This window comes from Crocodylus siamensis, chromosome 3, assembly GCF_052110815.1.
Source record: "Crocodylus siamensis isolate JL-2025a chromosome 3, ASM5211081v1, whole genome shotgun sequence".
NCBI classification, from domain to species: Eukaryota; Metazoa; Chordata; order Crocodylia; family Crocodylidae; genus Crocodylus; species Crocodylus siamensis.
Window position 1 is genome coordinate 116,564,077 of NC_143397.1, and position 20,371 is coordinate 116,584,447.

General features: G+C 42.9%; 1 long non-coding RNA gene across 1 annotated transcript in view; it reads left to right on the forward strand.

The window, feature by feature from the left end:
* Positions 1-17,464, forward strand: part of LOC149868721 (uncharacterized) — a 243,105-nt gene extending 225,641 nt beyond the window's left edge. The window contains exon 4 of the long non-coding RNA XR_016441018.1: positions 16,811-17,464. This is a non-coding gene — a long non-coding RNA (uncharacterized LOC149868721). The remainder of the gene's footprint in view (positions 1-16,810) is intronic.
* The last annotated feature ends 2,907 nt before the right edge of the window (positions 17,465-20,371 follow it).

The following is a 20,371-nucleotide window of genomic DNA, read 5'->3' on the forward strand; positions in this document are numbered from 1 at the left end:
GAAGAAAGTCCAGCTGGAAAAGTAACCAAACACTGTCACAGCTTGGACCAGGGTTTGACTCAGTCCAAGTACAGGGTGAAAGTCTGGGGTTTTTGCTTTGCCCAAACTGGATTCTTACCAGCCCCTTGTGAGGGCAGATACATCTTTGGGTTGTATTGCTGTTCAGCTGCACAGAAGGGCTTGTGGGAGGAAATCCTTCCCTTTCTTGGGAGGGAATCCCCACAACTTCAGATTGGCAAACAAGATCTGCCTCACCAGCAAGATCATGGTTTTGTCATGTTCAGCCATGGCTCAGAGCCAAACAGGCCTGGCAGAAGCCTGCTTCATTCTCTTCCTGAATTCAAATTGCTCAGCACCGAGTAACTAGAACGTGTTGAACAACACAACTACTGGAGTCTTATAAGAGTCTTTAAAATGTAGAGTTCCCTACCTATTCCTCCCCTCCCCTGCCTATCAATAATATCGATTAACTTTTGGCATGAACACATTACATAAATTCAGTCACTTATAAGCAACCCACTAACCAGCAATGTCCAATCAGTCTCTGAGGTGCTCCAGGCAGTCGTGGTGATTTGCAGATCTCCTTGTCGACATTAGCACCACTGTCGTCAGGTGGCAGTAAATCCATTAGTTTTGACTGTGCCAGGTCTTGGGGCTCAGACATACCAATCTGCTGCTATTGCAGTCCATCTAACACCTTCCCAGGCCAGATGGTTGTCACGGTGCCCCTCAATGATCTCCTTTCTGGGATTTTGAGATGTCAATCATTCCTTCACCCGTTCTGGAGTGACAACCCTCAAGCACCATGGAATAAGTTCTTGTGACAACTCATGCTCCAGTGGTGCTGTTCTGAAATGTAATGGGGATAAATGCAGAGCTATGCCTGATGCCAGCACCTTTATTTGCTATTTTATCATTTTTGACATTATTGTCCACCAACTTGTTGGACTGGGGATAATTAGATCTAACAGTGATATATCAAACCCCACTAACCAGTATTTCATTGCAAACTGCTTACACTGAGGTGCACAAAACAATGGCCCATTGTCAGACAATGCTATATGGCATATACTATTCTAACAAAATGGATTTGCTAGCCCTGCCTCACCTGGCTGAGTTAGGTTCAGGGGAAGTCTGAACAGGAATCTACAATAATACATAGGTTTGTTTTCTTCCCCCCAGCTAACATAATCAACATTATCCTTATTTGTTTAGGAAGATATGTGGGGAAGAGAGGACATTTTTTTCCTTTACCACATGAGCTCTTTTGCATGCTTAACCTGTATTTTTGGCTACATGACAGGCTCGCCAGCCAATGTTGCAGTTCATTGGAGGCCAATATACATCATCTTCGACTATTCTCTTAGATTTTTCACCTTCTGTGTTATATCCCTGTGTTCTTTTAAACATGTATTTCTGTAACACCTTAGATCCATTTTGGTGCCTTTAAAGAAAATCTCTTCCTTCAATGGATAACATGGGTCAGGACTCCATTGTCCCATGCATCATGTTCCTATAGCTTTAATTACATTCTTTAAGGCTCCATCTTCTTTGTCTAGGCCATAAAAACTCTGTTGACATTTGCATACTCTTGCAAAGGGGTGTGCTCCACAGCACTTTTTAATTTTTTTCTAAATGTTGAACTCCTAACCCTAACCATAACCTTGACCATGTTGAGCTAGGGGGTCTAGCAGAAGTCTGCTTTGTTCCGAGTTGAAGTGCTCAACACTGCATAAAATGAGCCTCTACACAGCATAACTCATTTCAGCTGGTTCTCGCAATAACTTCTTAACAGTACAGTTCCCAACAGGGCTGTCTCCTGTTTGGGCAAGAGCTGTGGTGAGCAGAAGAAATGGCCAGCAAATGGATAAGAAAAGGGGGAGAGACTTGTCAGCTTGCTCAGTGGCAGTAGTTATTACAATTGCATAAGGAAGTGTCCCAGCTTGTGTGTGGGTCTGGAAGGATACAGGGGGGAATATCACTGGGTGCAGATTAAGGAACTAGAGAGACATGTGCGAGAATGGATTGGAAGGAGAAGAGGCAGTGTGGGCCCTTGGGAAAGTCAGAATGAATGGGACTGAAAACTAATGAAACCATTGAGACTGTGAAATGATCCTGACTGTTTCTGTGAATCATGTTAAGACTTGCACACAAAAAATGCTATATTATGATTATGGTGATTATTATTATTCACAGATCTCACTTTTAACCCAGTCAACCACCCAGGGTATAGTCAACCACCCAGGGTATAGAATGGTGTGCACCCAGTCCTGAGCTGCAGGGCTCTTTTGGATCTACGAGTTGCCTCACTGACTCCCTTGCAGGTGAGCCTGCTTGGAAAGTAAAGCTTCACTCATGCAGGACTGGAAGCAGAGATAATTTTAATGAGCTGCGTTTCTTTTCTTTTCTTCACTATGGAGAAATGTGAAAACATTTTCAAATGTAAAAGAAAGATCTCTTCATTTCCAGTGTAAGGGCCTCATGTATAGTCCTCAGCATTTATAATTCTGCAAAGCTAGAGCATTTGCATTTGATTGTGTCAAGCGGAGTAGAAGATTAGTGACTCTTGGTGATTTAATAAAGCTATTTGGGTAGAAGCTACCGTTTCCTAATAACACTAAAGAAACTGCTACTCAGTGGTAGAGGGATCTTTTGGGGGGAGATTGCAGCAATGATACAGCATCAGATACAGAATGCCCGTTTCTCTTTTTTATGCTGCCTGCTGAGCAGTAAAACCTTGACTCAGATGGGCCCATAAGACATCGGAGCCAATTAATCCTAATATTGTGTTGAGTTGTGCTTAAATATAATATCAAGGACTCCATACACACTCTCTCTCTCACTCTCTTTTAAAACACAACACACACAATCCCTAACCAAAAAAATATTTAGAATGAGGATTTAAGCTATAGTAAACTGATGTGTTCACTTGTCTGTGACAAATACAGTTAAGCTTTATGGGTCAATAATAGTAGAAGTCACCATGGTTAGTTAAATTATTGGCCAGACTATGAAAAACAAATGAGCTAATTGAAGCAGGGCCACCAAACGAAAACATATCCCATCATGCTAGAATTAAATTTGTCCGGACAGGACAACACCAAATTATGGGGCAAAGTGAAGACACTAGTGGGCAGGGAATGCATTCAGGCAGATTTGGACAGGGTGGAAAAGTGGGCAGAACAGAACAGGATGCAGTTTAACAAAGATAAGTGCAAAGTACTGCACCTTGAGAGAAGGAATGTTCAACACACCTACAGACTACATCCTAATGCTTCAGAGGAAAGTCATCCTCTTCCCTCCTAGAAGTCAGTAGGATTCATGAAAAGAAAAACATTCCTGCTTTGCCTCTATGAGCAATCAGCAAAAACCTAATTTAGCAGGATTTATCAGATACCTACCACACTATAAAAAAGTTACCTGGATACTCCAACACAGAGACTTCAAACATGCGATTCCATATATTACATTGTTGAGCCAGAACTCCAGTCTCCATTTTGGTAAGTGAAACAAAACAAACTCAAATCTTTTTTTTTCATAGAACAAGGTCTCCATTTTTTAAGCAGGTTTTTTTTTTCTTAGCCATTTTCGTTACCAGCCTTTTTTGTAGTCATCCCAGCCTAAATTAATCTTTTTTTTTTAACATTGGTGACCAGAATTGCACGCAGCACCCTAAATGGGGAGTCACCGAGGCCTTTTATTTTCATAGATTTCATAGACATTAGGGCTGGAAGGGACCTCAGGAGATAATCGAGTCCAGCCCCCTGCCCAAAGCGCAGGAAGTCAGCTGGGGTCATAGGATCCCAGCAAGATAAGCATCCAATTTACTCTTGAAGGTGTTCAATGTAGGTGCTTGAACCACCTCCGCTGGCAGACTGTTCCAGACCTTGGGGACTCGGACAGTAAAGAAATTCTTCCTTATGTCCAGCCTGAAACAGTCTTGCAGGAGTTTGTGACCGTTCGACCTCGTCATCCCTTGGGGTGCTCTGGTGAACAAACGTTCCCCCAGATCCTGGTGGTCACCCCTGATAAACTTATAGGTGGCCATCAGATCACCCCTGAGCCTGCGCTTTTCCAGGCTAAAGAGTCCCATGGCTCTCAGCCTGTCATCGTAAGATCTGTTTTCCTGACCTCTGATCATGCGCATGGCTCTCCTCTGGACTCTCTCAAGCTTCTCCACATCCTTTTTGAATTGTGGAGCCCAAAACTGGATGCAGTACTCCAGCTGCGGCCTCGCCAAGGCCGAGTACAAGGGGAGAATGACGTCCCGGGATTTGCTCGAGAAGCATCTATGGATGCACGCCAGCATTTTGGTCGCTTTGCTAGCCGCAGCATCGCATTGGAGGCTCATGTTCATCTTGTGGTCAATGATGACCCCCAAGTCTTTTTCTTCTGTAGTGCTAACCAACATAGCACTGCCGAGCCTATAAGGGTGCTGCAGGTTTTTCCTCCCAAGGTGGAGAACCTTGCATTTTTCGGTGTTAAACACCATGAGGGTCTCGTCTGCCCATTTGCTGAGCTTGTCCAGGTCAGCCTGGATCACCCGCCTATCTTCTGGCGTGGATGCTTTGCCCCAAAGTTTGGTGTCATCGGCGAACTTGGCCAGTCCACTCCTGACTCCAACGTCCACATCGTTAATGAAGATGTTGAACAGGATGGGTCCCAGGACAGAGCCTTAAGGGACCCCACTGGTCACAGGGCACCATGATGAGTGACTGCCATCAATCACAACCCTCTGGGTCCGACCATGAAGCCAATTTCCCAGCCAGCGGATCGTGGTGGAGCCAAGGCCACAACTGGGCAGTTTGGCCAAGAGGTGATCATGGGATACCAGATCAAAAGCTTTTTTGAAGTCAAGATATATGACATCAATCTCTTCTCCCTTGTCCAGGTGATAGGTCACCTGGTCATAGAAGGAAATGAGATTGGTCAAACAAGACCTACCTGCAACAAACCCATGCTGGCTGTCCCTTAGGATGTTAGCCTGGGCCAGTCCCTCAAGGATGGCCTCCTTAATAAACTTTTCTAAGATCTTCCCCAGGATAGAAGTCAGGCTAATGGGCCTGTAGTTAGCTGGATCCACTCTCCTCCCTTTCTTGAAGATCGGCACCACATTGGCCTTCCTCCAGTCTTCGGGCACTACACCAGAGCGCCAGGAGTTTTCAAAGATCTGTTCCAGGGGCTGGGCTATGACGCTCACCAGCTCCTTGAGTACCCTGGGGTGCAGGTTGTCAGGGCCGGCTGACTTGAAGGTATCCAGCTTCTCAAGGTGTTCCTTCACGAGGTCAGCATTGATGGAGGGTAGGGGATCCCCCTCACCCAGACTTCCCTGTCCCATAGCAGGCATGGGCATCCCATGCCTACAATCTCCCTATAGCCAGGTAACTCCCCTTTCAACATAACCTGTTGGACTCTTCTTCTGAGATAACTCCTTACCAGTCTTATGATTGTACCACTGACTTCCATCCCCTCCAGACAGGACAGTAGCTTCCCAAGTGGCACAGTGTCAAAAACTTTGCTTAAATTTAGATAAATGAAGACAACAGCATTGTTCTCACCCAATTTTATGTTGTTCTAGAATTATTTTAATTTGCCTATATAATAATTCACAGCTATGTTTTAATTTGCCTTTATTTCAGTTCCCCTCCTAATGATCAACTCCTGTTAATTGTTCACTACTGGTTAATTTGCAATTATTTACATTGCCGCTAGAATAACAAATTCACTCAAATTTACTCTAGTCTGACAAAATCTTCCTGAGATAAAATCAGGCTGTTTTGTCTCATTTCAATGTATTTCTGTATCTTTGACTATCTTTCCCTTCAGTCTCTATTCTAAAACTGTATATACTATTAAAGTCAAGCTAGCAGGCCTGGAATTGCCTGGGTCCAAAGGTGAGGGTCTGCAAAAGTATGCAGGCATCTGACGTCTGTTTCAGTGCCTAAATCTTCTTTCACTGAAAGATGCCTAAATCAGAGTTTGCTCCTAAATACCTTTAATGGTTTGGGCCTACCTCCTTTTATTGTCCTCTGATTTCATCCCAACTGCGAGTGTAACAATTGGAAAAACATGAATGGGCCCAGTTTGCTGTACCAGTCAGTTTACAGTGATGTTCATGATATAACAAAATAGCTCTCTGTCAGGGTCTCTTAAAGGAGTGTGTCCTTGCTCTGCCTGTTGTTGCTAAAGGCATTTGGAAGAGCATCTGGGTTAGAGGCAGTGAGTGCCATAACAATGACAAAATCCAGCCATGGTCAGTCTTTGACTCCTTTAGTCACAAAAGAACCAAGTGTACAATGTCTTTATCATGGGAAGAGCAAGGAAGGCAGCTCCCCTTATCTGCAAATCCTTTCCTGCATTGTATTCATAGAAGAAAGATAAATCTGAGCCTCACAATGAAGTATGTGTCTGAAGTGCTGCATGTTTGTAGAATTAAGTAAGCCTTGTATTATCAGGGCAGTGCCTTCCATCTGCTCACACCAAATAGAGCAATGAAGCACTCTCCCCTCTGCCCTCTCAGGGTAGCTACAGCTGAAGTAAATGATGTGAGTGGTATGGGTCATAATGTGAAAAGCCCCCTTCATGGTTTCTGGCCTTCTGCCTGGTTGTGCATGGGGCAGCCCCCATTCATCTGCTTCAGTGCTTTTACGATTTCATTAGAATTCAGTCATAGTTATTTTCACTTTGTGCAAATACACTTTTTGACCTGTATTTTTCTTGTTAGTCTGGCACATCCTCAATAAACTGAATCTCAAATCAATGTGAAAGTGTTCAGTTAACTCCTGTTTCCTTTTTGTTTGGTTCTGAGCTAAAGGCAGATTTTTTTTAAGTAACTGTATTTGATCATTGCTCTTACTCGATGAAAGCTAATTCATGTTGATAGGCTACTCTAAAACCTTCTTTAATTTGAACAAGAGTAAGAAGAAAAAAATGCTGATTAGAGAATTTCAGGGATCAATCTAACATACATGCCCTCCAATTAGGTTCCAGTTCCCTTCATATGTAAAATAGGGAGAGTGAATTTTACTGTCCTGCAATGTGCCCTTTTCCCAAGGGAGAAGACCAGGATACTGCAGCTATCCACACAACACAAGAGGCCACGTTCAATAGGGTGTACATACCACTCTACTGATATGTTTCAGTTTGCTTAAACAGGGCATCCTACTCTAGGGGAGAGAGTCTCATTAAAATCTTCATGGCTCATTAAATCTACCTGATTCCTACTAATCTCTCTACACAAGGCAGGTGTTAGCCACTTTCTCTCCTTTTTAATGGTCTCGATATTCCACTAATCACGCTATCTTTTCTTCTGCAATTTTGTTGTCTGTTAGCTACTTCTGGTATTATAGCTCCTGCAGACTGTTTTCAGCTTCACTACAAATATTAACTCAGTTGTGAAAACATTGACTCAGGTGAACACTAACTCAGGTGTGGAAATAACTGCCAGTGAAGCATTGAATGCATGGTCAGGATGCACAGGTAGGCTAGATTTTGTTTTATGAATCTTAATAAGAGATGTATATTTAATTCTAATGACTACAGGACTAATAAAGCAAGATTTTTTTTTATTATTTTTGCTTAGTTTGTTGAAGTTTTATACATAATATATAATATAGTAAATTCATGCACCTTCCAATAAAGTTTATATTTGATATTGCTTCAATCTTAAACTGAGTAATATAGCTCTAGGTATATTAGTAAAACTTCTAGCATATTAGTAAAACTTCTAGTTTTGTTTCACCACAAGAAAAATCTATGCCATGTAATATGTGATGGTGCTCCACACTGTCTGCACCCCCCAGGGTAAACCCATGCTGGCTCTGTGGATTGCCAGAGAGAAGTGGATGTGATATACCTTGACTTTAGCAAGGCTAATAACGCTATCTCCTATGACATTCTCATTAACAAGCTAAGGAAATATTGTCTAGATGAATGTACTAGAAGTTGGATAGTAAACTGGTTCATTATACTCAATGAATAGTCATCAATGTCTTGTTAAGTGGAAGAGTCAAATGTTCCAATGTGCAGGGGGAAGGGGCAGCACCAGGCCCTCGAGACCCAATCCTGATGTGCAGAGGTAGGAAGGGCCGGTGTTGGGCCCCCGAGACCCAAACCTGGTGCACAGGGGATGTGAGGGGGTGTGCCAAGTCCTCGGGACACAATCCCAGTGCAATGCTGGGGAGAATGCAATGCTTGGCCCCAAGGCCCATTCCAGCATGTGGACTGGCCTCATGTCACTTCTCTGGCCCACAGGACCAAAATGTCAAACACTGCTGCAGTGGACCATAAGCTGAACATGAGCCAACAGTGTGCTCTTGTTGCAAGCAGGCCAACAGCATACTGGGTTGCATTAATCGAGTATCACTTGCAAATCAAGGGAAGTGACTTGGCCACTGTATTCAGCACTGGTGAGGCTTCATCTGGTATATTGTGTCCAGTTGTGAGCTTCACACCTTAAGAAGTCTGTGGACAGGTTGGAAAGCAAAAAATGATTAGACACCTGGGAGGTATGACTTATGAGGATAGGCTGAGAGAGCTAGGTTACTTAATTTAGTCCAGAGAAGAGAAGATTGATGGGGGATTTGATAACAGTCTGCAAATACCTCAAGGTTGATTATACAGAGGACGGAGATAGGCTTTTGTCTGTGGCTGCCATTGTCATTGGCAGTCTTTCAACATGAGGATGATGTTCTTCCAGTAAACAGGGAAATCATCAGTGAATCCAGAAATGACTGAAGAGGCCAATCTGAGATCTGCATGTTTGACTGTAGATATAGCATACAGTTGCAGAAGGAAGGTATGGATCCTGGTGATGTTGGGTCACAGCTTTTTCCCTTTGTCTCTGTTGCCTCTTTGCTTCCAGAGTGAGGTGAGTTTGCTCAAAATAGCTTTGGGTGTCTTCACACATGCTCTGGAGGTTGGGGGGGCACTTAATTAGAGTGGCTCCAAGAGCCGCTCTAATTAAAGTGTGTGCAGTGTCTCATGTATTCAGCATCCTATGTTTCAAAATGGCGGTAGGAGTGCTTTAACTAATGCTCATTATATGATCTTTAGTTAAGGTGCCTCTGCTGCCATGTTGAAAATGCTGAATACACATGAGACACAGAGGCTGCTGGAGCATGCTAATTAGCACGCTCCAGCAGACTCAATTAATTGAGTCTGCTCCAACGTGCTGTAATTACCACATGTCTGCAGGCACCCATTGATGCTCATTACTTTTCTTCAGATTGGCCTTTATTAAAAGCAACAGAGTCAAGTTTCAGCAAAGACATTTTGGTTGGAGATTAGGAGGAACTTTCTGACTATGAGGGTGGTCAGGAATTGGAACAGGCTACCTAGAGAAGTTGTGGAATCTCGAAGCCTGGAAATTTTCAAGGGTGGATTGGACCAATAGTTGGCTGGGATGGTTTACTCCAGATGATCCTGCTTTGAGTAGGAAGATGGACTAGGTGACTCTGCGAGGTCCCTTGCAATCCTGCTTTCCTGTGATTTTATATTTTGCTGTTCTGGGCATCCCAATTGCAAGCATTGAACTAGTCACAGCATGGTGGTTTCTTATCACCAGGGATCCTGGTTTTCTCTGATTTAAAAAATTCTCCAATTCTTGGTTTTAAAAAGTTTATATATATATTAGTTATATATATATTAGTGATGTTTCATTTGAATAATGGAAAAATATGGATTTGGGGTTACTTTTTTTTTTAAACGAGAAATTGGGGATTTTTTTAAATCAGAGAAAACCAGGATCCCTGCTTATCACTGCTGGCTGGTGCAAGGGTCCCTTTGGAGAAGGAAAAGGATGCATCTGCATTTCTTTTTTTAACAAACATCTGTTTGGCCTTGTAGTACTGAAGCTTGGATTCCTGTGTTTGTCCACAGAGCAGCTCTTTGGTTTTATATGTCTATCAGACATGGAGTATCTATCAGATACATAGCATTTTGGAAATGCGATAGTAGCCTAAATAAGGACATGGAGTCTAATTTTAGACTCTTGGCTGTGAGTCTCAGCCTTTTGTCTTTTGCTTTGGAGTGTGCACAAGATTGGTATTCGAACTCTGAACTACTATCACTGGCATTTGGAATGGATCACTCATCGCAGTCATTTCATCCAGGCCACTGAACCAATTTCTGCTGACAGTTATTAATGGTTACCCCTACCATATTCTACAAAGTAACCTGAAGAGAAAAAAGTTCTTTCCTGTTGCTCATGACACACTCACCTGGTACAGAAAAGCTTTATTTAGGGAAGGGCATACTCATTCCTGCATCACAGAAAGAAAAGTGTAAAGGTTGGAGCTGGACTACATTTCTCCTTTCAAGTGCACAGACATGCACTGCAACATGTGATGGAAATTCAGCTACTGCCTTTGAGTTTGCTTGCACAATTTTTCTGAGATAGATGCTAATGTGCCTCCTTAGACCAGAGGCAGGGAGTAAACCCTGACTCAGAGTATGATCTAGCAGAGCAGCCATTGTATGCAAGAGCCCACTGAGGATTTCACTCCCTGAAGCCATGGGATCTTGGCACCCCACAATGTGGAAGGAATGACCAATAGCATGTGATAAGTGGAGGAGAGGTGTCTAACGGCTGCCTTATTTTACTCTTATGATTATTTTTCATACCAGCTTGTATGAATATCTAGGTTTCCTTGCATTCCTTGTTAATCTCAATTTGCTTCCTGTCAGCCAGGTGAGCTGCAGGATCTCATAGGGAATCCATGAGAGGTGTGCAAAGCAGTTGCTGAGTTAAGGACTGGTTAAATATTGTCTCAGAACAAACAGGAGTGTGTTGTGCAGATATGGCTATAATGCTACGAGGCAGGAGGTCACTCCCAGGAAGTACTACCCTACACCGTGAGCTAAAACCTGGTGCCACCCTTTTATAGATTTCCTAGACATTAGGGCTGGAAGGGATCTCAGAAGATCCTCGGGTCCAGCCGCCTGCTCAAGGAGCAGGAAGTCAGCTAGAGTCAAAGGATCCCAGAAAGATAAACATCCAAATGTTTCTTGAAAGTGTCCAGAGTAGGTGCTTCATATTAAATGCCATCAGGTTTTCATCAGGTTTTCATCTGCCCACTTTGCAAGCCTATCAAGATCAGCCTGGATCACCAGCATATCCTCCAGTGTGGAGACTCTTTCCCAAAATATGGTGTCATTACGTGTAGATGCCTGCCTCTAGAGTAATCTACTCTAGTGTAAACCCACTTCACAGCAATTGCAAATGTAGACACACCCAGTCTGACCGTGAGGGGTGGGATAAGATAGCCAGGAACCTCCAGCTTTTGTCCCAACAGGAGTACTGACACACCCCAGTCAAAGTCCCCAGCCCTGGTTGTAGCCAACACCCAATGCCTCTGAGGATGGCTTAAAAACACCCTGGCACATGTAGGAGAAAGGAAGGGGGCGGGGGGAAGGTGCAAACAGAAAAGCCCGGAAGCATGGGAAATACCTATAGTAGAACATAAGCATATAATGGCACTCCGTGACCAGTGGCATCCCCCAAGGCTCCGTACTTGGACCTGTTCTCTTTAACATCTTTATCAACGATGTGGATACTAGTGTCAGAAGTGGACTGGCCAAGTTTGCTGATGACACCAAACTTTGGGGTAGAGTGTCCACACCTGAGGATAGCCTGGTGATGCAGGCTGACTTGGATAGGATGAAAAAATGGGCAGATACAAACCTTATGACTGACAAATGTAAGGTACTTCACCTTGGGGAAAAAAAACCCGCAGCATGCTTATAGGCTTATCTATGTTTGCTAGCACCATGGCCGAAAGGGACTTGGGGGTCATGACTGACTACAAGATAAGCATAAGCCACCAATGCGATGTCGCAACTGCTAAAGCAAACGAAACTCTGATTTGCATCCATAGATGCTTCTCAAGTAAATCTCACAATGTCGTCCTCCCGCTGTACTTGGCCATGGTGAGGCCATAGCTGGACTACTGCATCTAATTCTGGGCTTCACAATTCAGGAGAGATGTGGAGAAGCTTGAGAGAGTCCAGAAAGAGCCACACATGATCAGAAGGCAGGAGAATAGGCCTTATGAAGAGAGGTTGAGAGCCATGGGACTCTTCAGCCTGGAAAAACACAAGCTCAGGGGTGACCTGGTGGCTGCCTATAAGTACATCAGGGGTGTGCATCAGGATCTGGGGAAATGTCTGTTCACCAGAGCGCCCCAAGGGATGACAAGGACCAATGATTACAAACTCCTCCAAGACCATTTTAGGCTGAACATAAAGAAAAAGTTCTTTACTGTCTGAGCCCCCAAGGCCTGGAATAGGCTCCCTCCGGAGGTGGTGCAAGCATCTATTCTGGACTCCTTTAAGAAGCTTTTGGATACTTATCTTGCTGGGATCTTTTGAGCCTAGCTGACTTCCTGTCCTTGGGGCAGGGGGCTGGACTCAATGATCTCCTGAGGTCCCTTCCAGCTCTAATGTCAATAAAATCTATGCCTAAATCATCCCCGATGAGTGGCTGTCCAACCTTTTTTTGGAACACCTCCAGTAATGGAAAGTCCACAGTTTCCCTAGGCAGTCTACTCCACTGCCTTAAAAAATGAAGAAGTTTTTTCCAGATATCTAGTCTAAACTTACTTTGCTGCAACTTCCAGCCATTGGTCTACATCCTCCTCTCTGCAGCAAAAGAGACAAGGTGCTTTCCCTCTTCTTCATGGCAGCCCTTCAAGTATTTGAAGACTGCTATTATATTTATGCTTATATGGCTTTCTGTCCAGCCAGATATCCCTCATTTTGTATTTGTTTTTCTGATTATTCCTTCTGAGGTGTAGCACCTTGCATTTGTCCACATTGGACTTCACCCTATTAGCTGTAACTCAACTTTCCAATGTGTCAAGGTCTTTCTCATTTGCACTCACAGCTTCCAACAGGTTCACAATCCTTCCCAATTGTGTGTTGTTGGCAAATTTGCTCAAGAACCTTTCCATGCCTGCTTATACATTGTTAATTAATGCAATGAACAACAGTAGGCCCAGGGCAGACCCCCTTGGGGCTCCAGTCAAAACCTCCTGCCACTCTGACATGGATCCATTAATAAATTAATTAATAATAATGCAACCCTTTGCTTGCAGATGTTGAGCCAGTTATCTATCCACCTTATAGTTGTTTTATCTTGCCCACGTTTCTCCAATTTTTATGAGAAAGTTGTGCAGGACCTTGTCAAAAACCTTGCTGAAATCCAGATACACTATATCCTCAGCATTCCCTTCACCCACACAAGTAGTTACTTCGTCAAAGGTTTTTTGGACACAAATTGTTTTTCATAAATGATGCTGGCTGCTTGTGATCAGCCTTTTCTCCTCCAGATGCTTGTCAATGGCCTTCCTGAAAATATGCTTCAGTAACTTTCCAGGTATTGGGGTTAGCCTTACCAGCCTATAGTTCCCTAGGTCCTACTTTTTGCCTTTTTTAAGGAGAGGTACTACATTGCCCCTTTTCCAGTCCTTTGGTACCTGGCCTGTCTCCTATGACTTCATGAAGATCATTGCCAAGAGCTCTGAGATCTCTGCCAGTTCCTTCAGCACCCTAGGATAAAGTTAATTTGGCTCCGCTGACTTAAATTCATTCAGACCCAACAAAAACTCTTTAAGTGTTTCTTTTGTTATCTCCTCCCTCAGCTTGCCCACTTCCTTATCCAGATAATCCTTATTAGGTGTTTGGCTGCAGCTTAATTTGTTTGTGGTGACTGAGGCAAAGTAGCTGTTGAGTAGTTTTGCCTTCTTTTCATCTTTTGTTATGAGCTCTGTCACAGGCCAGTTGGGCACTGTGAGTATATCAATTTAGCTACTCAGCTGTTTGGTTCAGTATTGAGGAGGTAGAGCTGGGAGTAAAACAATGGTAAATTTATTATAGCTTATACACACACAACAGTTAACAGAGAAATAAATGTAATAAGCAGATAATATAATATTAAAGAGTTAATAGTTAATAGTAAATAATAACAGATAATAGATAAATAGATCAATCTGTCACAGGCCAGCTAGGTACTGCAAGAATATCAGCTCTTGGGCTGTTTAAAACAACAAATAGACAGACATGGGTTGGCAACTTATTGGCAGTTTCTCAATGCCAAGTATGCGCTGGGTGATTCTAGCGAAGTTAGGCGTCCCCAATTAATGGTGTCTGAAGGATTACCGGGGGAGGTCTATTGATCAGGATCTGATCTTCACTCATACTGGGAGTCTGGAGTTTGGGCTTGGAACAGCAATTTCTATCTTGTTTCATTTTTTCTTCCCTTTTCTTGTTGGTTACCTGATGCATGTGCTTTTTATATCTAGTCTTATACTAATTCGCTGGCCTTAGGGCATTCACAATCTTGTTTTATAGCTATTACCCTATGAGATTAAAAAGTGTTAAAATTATTATAAAAGGTTACTACCCAGACTTGGGTTATCCAATAAGCAAATTGCAACACAGCATCTTCAGGTTTGAAATTAACATTACCCCACCTAAATTCAGCCCCTTTAGAACTCTCTATGCTTTTTTGAGATGTCTTTTCTTGGAATGTGCTGGATAAGTTAGGCAGTTGAATCCAGTTTTTTATTATTATCAAGGCTAAATTCTGAGCAAGAAAGAACTATTAGGTCAGCTAATTTCACAGCTATAGCTTTGTCTTTGAGGCCTAGTCAGTTCCACAAACAGTTACAAATTACATTTGCGGGTTACAAAAATACAAGCTTTATATTAGACAAAAGTTCCAAATGCCTCTAAGAAGTACATATTTATTGCTTATTAATTTCTTTGGTTTTGGCCATCACAGAGCTCCCCCTGGCTTATTAACGGAGGGCTTACAGCTTCCTTGGTCCTTCTTTTCTGGTCAACATACTTATAGAACCTCTTCTTATTGTCCTTAACCTCCATTGCCAGGTGCAGCTCATTCTTTATCTTTGCCTTCCTGATTTTGTCCCTGCAGGCTTTTGCTATTTCCTGGTATGCTTCCTTGGTGGCCTGCCCATTCTTCCATTGCCTATATGCTTTCCTTTTGCATTTGAGGCATTTTAGAAGCTCCTCATGCAGCCTTATTAGTCTCTTGCCATTCTTCTTGTGCTTCCATTGTGGCAGGACAGTTTCTTGTTGGGCTTTCAATACTGTGCCCTTTAGGAGTTCCCCACCTTCCTGGGTGCCTTTATCCTTCAGTCTATCCTCCCATGACACCATGCCTATTGTATATTGGGGCTAGTCCTGCTTTGAGCAGGGGGTTGGACAAGATGACTTCCTGAGGTCCCTTCCAGCCCTAATTTTCGATGATTTTATGTTTTGTGATATGAGCTTGGGAAAGAAAAGACTTAAGAAAGCTATTGCTCCTGGCATCAGGAAGCCATATTGGAAACTGCAGGCTTTGCAGGAGATAGTTGATGGCCTTCCTAAGAGTTGGAAGCAAAGTTGTGAAGACTATGTCACAAGGAAGGTAGTTTCTAATAGTGTGTAGGCTCTACTCAGAGTGGACCTAGTGTATGCAGTGGGTTGGGATTCAGATAACCTGGGTGAATTTAAATGTTATAGATCCAAAAGCAACCCATGATGCTTTTGAGGCCTGTCCAACACCAGCCTCTAAGTACGTTAAATCAACAGTAATGTAGAAGTTGTAAATGCTCTGATGGATATCTTTGAGGAACATTTTTTACCCTTCCACTTCCAAAAGGATATACCAGTAGTAGAGGTAGAAAAAGCACAGAGAAGGTCCACTAAAAAGATTGGGAACATGGAGAGATTTCTATATGAGGAGAGAGTAAATAGATTAGGACACTTCATCTTAGAGGAAAGACAGCTAAGAGGCAGATAAGAATGAGATCTATAAATTCATGACCTGTGTGGAGAAAATAAATAGGGATTTACTCTTTTCTGTCTTACAGTGCTATAGGGGACATACAAGGAAATTATTAGAGAACAAATTTGAAATAAACAAAAGGAAGCTCTTTTCATACAAAATATAATGAACTTGTGCAACTCATTGCCACAAGATGTTGTGGAGTCTGATAGTTTAACCACTGTAATATTCTGTGTGAACTGAATGTAATGCACTATAATGTGAATGTGAAACAGCACGGGAAGCACCTCTGCTGACTGGATTTGGACTGTAATTCCCAGGAGTCCCCGTGGAGCAGTCTTGCAGACCTGTGCTTACTGCATGAATACTACAACCCCCAGAGACACTGGGGTTGGGGAAACAAAGGCTCAGGAAGCAGGAAGCAGTGGTAAAACATGGAATTACAGTGAGAAATGCATGGCCATAAATCTTGGAGGAGTGGTGGAGCTGGGAGTGTAGCCTTTAGCAGTGTGAGCCTCAGACATAGATGCACATGCAGAAGGCTATTGAGTGCTCTTGGGGCCAAAGGCTGGTTTGGAGTACCTCCAGAAGTGTGGGAGGGTTTAAATTTTTTGCCATGTTGGTACCATGTTGGTACCATGGTGGTAGTGCCCACTACCTGTTACCTGTTCTTTAGTGAATTCACCAAAGAGTTACTGCTCATTACCTGTTACCTAATTCCTAAGTCTATGTACCTTAAGGTTAATGGTACACTAGGTTCAAAAGAGGATTAGACAAATTCATGCAGGAGCTGGCCCATCAATGGGTATTAAACATGACAGTTAGGACTTTGTAGACATCTAAATGCTGGAAGGGAAGAGATGCAGGAGGCAGATAAGTCTGGATGGGCCCTGAATAAATACTCTTCCTTTTGGCATTTATTCTGTGCCATTTTGAGATACAAGATAGTGGTCCATGAGGACACGAGGCCCCAGTATGGTAGCTCTTAAGTCCTTATGTTCCCTTTGTTTTCTTCTTCAGTTGTCCTTGATTGGAATGGAGGGATGTATGGCCACCAGGTACCAACTCACAGAACTGTCAGGCTGTTTCCCTGGACTGAAATCTTTGCAATGAATACAGAAATGTTTTAATTATTTTTGTGATATTAAACCATGCTATCCTTCAACATAGAATGGAAACTTCTGGAGAAGATGGACAACCAATAAAACTAATCCTATAGCTTTTGCCAGTTTCTAAAGCTGCAGAGCTGTGTTAAACTGCAGAAGCAATGATGAATATTAATTGCATTCTGTTCTCTCACAACCTAAGGGCTTTGAAGATGAATCTCCTCTTCAGCTGCTTCTTTACCAGATGCACAAAATCCTACCCAGTTCACTGCTGTATTTACACAGACACTTCAGTTGTAGAATGTGATCCATTTTCTTGTAAAGTTAATGAATAAGACTTCCCTTGAGTTGCAATCTTACCCTGGTTCTTGATTAAATGAAGAAATATGTATTTGCTGAATGTTTGGTTGGATTTTGTTCCTTTGGCCTGGCCACAGCATTTTAAAAGAGTGAAGAAATGTACTTAGATATAAATCTCTATATCCTGCTTGCAAAGGTAATATGAGCAAGTGTCTGCACTAGACAAACTTGTGAGATTCCTTCCAGTCCTACTTCCCTACGATCCTATGAACACATTTCAATGTTGCCTTTTTTTACATTTCATTACATTACTTCACGATAGCATATAAAATTAGATTTTGAAATAAAAATTCATCTTGAAATTAAAAGTGGAAATGCTCCATTCTGATAAGATGCTCATCAACACTTTGTTTCCTCTAAATAAAATTAATTAAAATCAATATGATCCAATACATTCTGTCATTTTCCAGCAGAAAACCCGTTACACTGAAAACTATATAATCAACTCTAGTCAGTAAGCGATGATTATTTACATGCACATATTGGATTAGGTGTGCTGTTGTGTAACTGATTTCTTCTTTTTATTATGAAACTAAAAGCACTTATGAAAGCGTCATTGCTAAGGCTGACACCGATCAAAAAAATCAGGAAGAGAACATGTTTGAGGTACTCTCTCCATCATGTCTGCTTTGCTTGTCTGCTTTGCTAGCCAGCAAAGAACATATTATTTCAGGCTGACCATGGAGAAAGTGTGTGGGGTTTTTTTGATGAAGGGGTTTTATGGTAATGATCACCTGTTGGGTTTTGATTGCATAAATAGCTCTTGCGTGCTCCTGAGGAGCTGACTAGGTCTTTGTCAGGCATATGAATGAGTAACATGAAGGGCACAAAGTTATACTGAGGGTGGGGAAAACCCTGAGGATGAAAACCTGGTCTCACTGAAGTCAAGCAGAAGTTGGCTGCTGACTCAGAGGGGACAGGATTGTTGCCCAGTGTCGGTTTGGCTTCAGATGAACTACTCAGACAAAGGAGGCCTAGCCTTGTCAAGCTACTCTGAAGTTCTGCCCCCCAAACTTGGTGTTAACCCCTCCCCCCCACCCCCTGCAACCCAGATCTTGTTTCCACTGACCTTTTATCTCTTTCCCACTCGATGCCCCCCTTGCCATGTACAAGGTTTCCCTCCACTTCCTGTGGGTTTTGGTTTAGAACAGAGATCGCCTTGCAGTCTGTCTTCCACCTAGCATCCTGGCCTTCTTCTACCTCCCCTTCCCTTGGGGCCTGAATGGTGGCATGTTCCATCTAAAACCCCCACTGAAGGGGAGGGAAGGAGCCATCAAGGGCAAGGTCCCTTTCTGTGAAGGAAAGCTCATCTGGATGGCTGTAGAAAGGCCACTCTGAGGCTCCTGGGCATTGGACTATACCCCATAAGCCCACACTGCACTGGTAGAAGACATGTCCTCTGTAGACTGGTCACCTGTAACTCACACTCAAACTCACACTCAGTAGTGGGTCCTGCTGAGGGACCCAGGGCCATAGTGGGGACAGTCATACTTCTACAGATATTCAACACCCAGGGATCACGACCCTCAATACACTGAATTCCATGCATTTTAATCCTATTTTGCTTGCTTGGTTTTATCTGTGCTCTTTGTTTGGGCTTTAGTCCTGGAACATTTCAGCTCATTTCCTTTATCTTTTGCCAGGCGGGTTACTCATTTCCATCTTAACTGCCAAGTTTCAATCCCTCGTCTCACTCTCTCTTTTTTGTAACCCTCCCACTATTCATTCTTGGGCCAGGGTGATATGAATTTAATGGCTGGAATACAGTTTCTCTGCTGCCATAATACTGAGCACACAGAGTCACTCCTGCAACATTCAGCCTTTGCTGGCTGGATGAAAGTTTTCAACATGGGTTTGCTGCTCAGTGGGGCTGATGCACAGCCACTTGCTTCTGCCTTGTGCCTACAGCTGGGGGATTATTTTCTAATTTTATGGCCTTTCTTTGGCATGCACATGAGCTGACAGGGTGCCTCTAAATTGCTGCTGATGGATATCAGACTGACTGTGTAGAAGACATGTTAAGTGTCAATAAATCTGGCTCTTAGCTCTGAAACACAAAAATATTTGAATGAGAATGTGTTTCTGCTGCATAGTGCAGGCTAAGCTAGGTCAGCACTGTAGTCAGGGGTGTGTGATCACACCATATGTAGAATACCCAAGCTAGCTTTAGTCTGGCTAACTTGGGGACTGATCACAATAAAATAGCAACAGTGAAGGGATCACAATAAAATAGCAACAGTGAAGGGTTCACCACTTGTGTACATGATGCCACTAGTGCTTTAAGAGCTGGATTAGTGTTGTTTAGGGAACGCATAATTGCACTGCTCTCCCTGTGTCTAAATGCAGATGTAGGTGCACTGAAATAGGTCCAAAATCAAACCTGGTGGCTGCAGCTCCATTTATCTTGGTCGAATTGCATCTGTTTATCCTGTGTGTACATTTGCCCCATTGAAGTCCATGTGCTATATGTTATCAATTTATACTCACTGAGGAGCTGAGCCATTGTCTTTAGGTTAAACAGTTAAATCCATGCACATGATGACATACTGCACGTCCTAAAAATGACTGTCCATCTGACCGCAGACTAGGACTGCTGAACTCCTCTTGGGGCTACAAGCAGTGATAAATCCTGCTTTGAGTGGAGTGCTCAGGGCTCTTGTTAACCCCTTGGACTGACTTTTCAGTCATCTCTTCTATGGCAGTTAGGGACTGTCACATCATTTGGTCTGGCTCTGAGCTTCCAATAATGCATGATACGCATTGTAGAAATCTTCCTCTCAGGCAAATACAGTATTAAGCTTAATGAGTATTTCCTGGTTTTTCAATGCATTGAGAAGTCCAAGAGAGTCAATATAAACATTGGCAATAACATCCTCACAGCAATGTTGGCTGATGAGCCTGTTAATTACAACCATTATCATATCACTCTTTGCCTACTTTCTCCTTTTTCCCAGTTCTTCAGTGAATCTTTCGCTTTCTTTTAGGGGGCTTCATAAACATACATTACTCTTGTTGTGTAGAGTGCATCCACATTCTCATCATTCCTGCCACTTCTAAGCTTAGCTACATTCTGAGAAGTCTCGCACAGACATGCTATTGATGAGAATTGTGAAAG